Source organism: Elephantulus edwardii, unplaced genomic scaffold, assembly GCF_000299155.1.
Source record: "Elephantulus edwardii isolate Elephantulus edwardi_28Jun2011 unplaced genomic scaffold, EleEdw1.0 scaffold00088, whole genome shotgun sequence".
Taxonomy (NCBI): domain Eukaryota; kingdom Metazoa; phylum Chordata; class Mammalia; order Macroscelidea; family Macroscelididae; genus Elephantulus; species Elephantulus edwardii.
In genome coordinates, this window is record NW_006399838.1 from 10,946,787 (window position 1) to 10,949,160 (window position 2,374).

Genomic DNA, 2,374 nt, shown 5'->3' on the forward strand with positions numbered 1-2,374 from the left:
AATCTGTTTGTTTTCCTAGCAGTCCATGGTATTCTCAATATTCTTCTGCAGCACCACAGCTCAAAGGCATCAATTCTCCTTCTATCCTCCTTGGTCATTGTCCAACTCTCTGATGCATAACAAGTGATTGCTAAGACCATGGCCTATACGTAAAAAAAAAAATGATGGTTTATGACATACACCCCAACATTCCACATGCACTCCAATACCTCTGCTCTATGCGTGCTGCATAGCTCTCAAATGCGACTTTGGAAAAAAAGATGGAATGGATTCTGTAATGAATGAGATTTATTATTGCCACCTGGCATTATGAGCTTGAAAGATAATTCAGTTTGACTTCTAGAGGGAAAATGACACTTCTTGCATAGTTGAGTGTTGGTGTCACTGTGAAATACCACACTCTGTTCCCATGTATATATGTGTGTATTTCTGAGGGAGACGTTTCTGGAAGTAAAATTGCTTGGATAAAGTGCATCTATCTTTCACATTTTGATAAGTACTATCAGATTGACCTCTGAAAATGTACCTTTAAAAACTTCTTCTACTAGTAGCAAATAATAATGCCCTTTGCCTGTTGCCTTTGCAATACTTACCATTAGTTCCTGAAGATTCATTAACTTAAAAGATCACTTTGAATTTATTTTAACAGAAAGATCTCCACCGGGTTATTACCAGAAAGGCTTTGCCTATGCTAATTGTGAATACCTCAATTCCATTTAAATCCGATGTCATTAATTCATTTTAATCATTTATTTGCTCTGAGGGAATCTGGAACAAAAGGTAAAGGACAAGAAGATTTCTGGTCACTGGGTGGTTATTTTTTTGTATTGAATACTTTACAAATAGTCTTCCGTATCCTGGTAACATTAGACCAGGACTTCTCAGAGTGCTGTCCCCAGGCAAACATTATTAGCACTGGGGGTCCAGCGGTAAGAAACTGTATTATCATTTCAAAGGATGGGCAACCTTCTGTCTTGCGCTTTACTGTCTCTGAAAGTCCGTTGGAGGAACAGCTATTATTTGGTCCCAATTCAACTGCATTCAACAGTAACAACAATGGAACCATTTTAGAAACATACTGTCTCCTATTTCATCCAAGACGCACTAAGGCACACGTTCTGGAGATAGGGTCCAGTCTTCGTTTCACAAGCCCTCTGAGTGATTCTAATGTACTGTAAGGTTTAAGAAAGAGCCCTTGTGACACAACAGGCACTTGACTGCAACCTGAATGTTGATTTAACTAGGAATCCGCTTTGAACGCCATCTACAGGAGCTGCCTTCAGCAGGAGCTTGGTGGCCAAGATTGGTGAGCATTAGGGTGGAAAGTTGAATCGTTAAGGGGAGTGAGGGGAAGGGATACAGCATCATAGTTAAACAGCTTTTTGGTCAGCAGCATGAGGCTAGAATCCATTCTGAAAGCCACCTACAGGAGCTGGCTTCTACAAGAGATTTGTGGCTTCTAAGTGGTATAGCATTGGTCTGTGCATTGCTGTACAGAGGTAACTACCTCGTGGTCGCTGTGATGCTAAACACTGTGACTGATGCCAAGTGTGATAGTAGTCACCCATGGTGGACAGTGTTTCGTGCAGCTTCCCGATTAAAACAAGCTTGGAAGCAGGAGTGGCATCCGCTTCCAAAATAGCTTGTCTCTGGAAACTCTATGAACAGTGCTCAGGCCTTTCGTTCATAGGGTCACTGTGAATCTTCTATGACTTGATGGCACATAACAACAACAACAGTAGCACAGGATAAAGATCTAGAGATCTTCTCTTGTACAGATTACAAGCCGAGGACCTCTCTGGAGCAATTCTAGGATCTTTATGAGTTGAAATTGGCTCAAGAGCAGTGTTCAAAAATGCACTGAGTTATACCCATTTTTTAAATGAGGAATGGAACCTAAAAGGAGTGGTTTGCTTAAGGTCTTAAGCTTGGACTAATTTCAAAGCCAACACGATGTTTCCTCCCTGTGTAGGGCTAAATTTAATAAGGACTTGCATTGGGAAAGTCTGCTGTTGAAGACCTCTCCAAAATACTAAGAACAACGATGTCAGTCTGAAGACTAAGGTGCATCTGATCCAGCGTATAGTCTTTGAAATTACTTGTTATGAGTCAGAAAGCTGGACAATGACTAGAGATGATAGAAGGAGAATTAATGCCTTTGAGCTGAGGTGCTGGAGAAGAGTCCTTAATATAACATGGACTGCAAAGACAACAAACAGGTTCGTCCAAGAGAGGGTGAGACCAGGCTGCTTCTTGGAGACAAGGATTCTGAAGCTTCTTCTGACCTACTTTGGACATGTGGCAAGGAGCAATCAGTCCTTGGAGAGAGACGTCATTCTTGGGAGGGTGGAGGGACAGCACAAGAGAGAAAGAC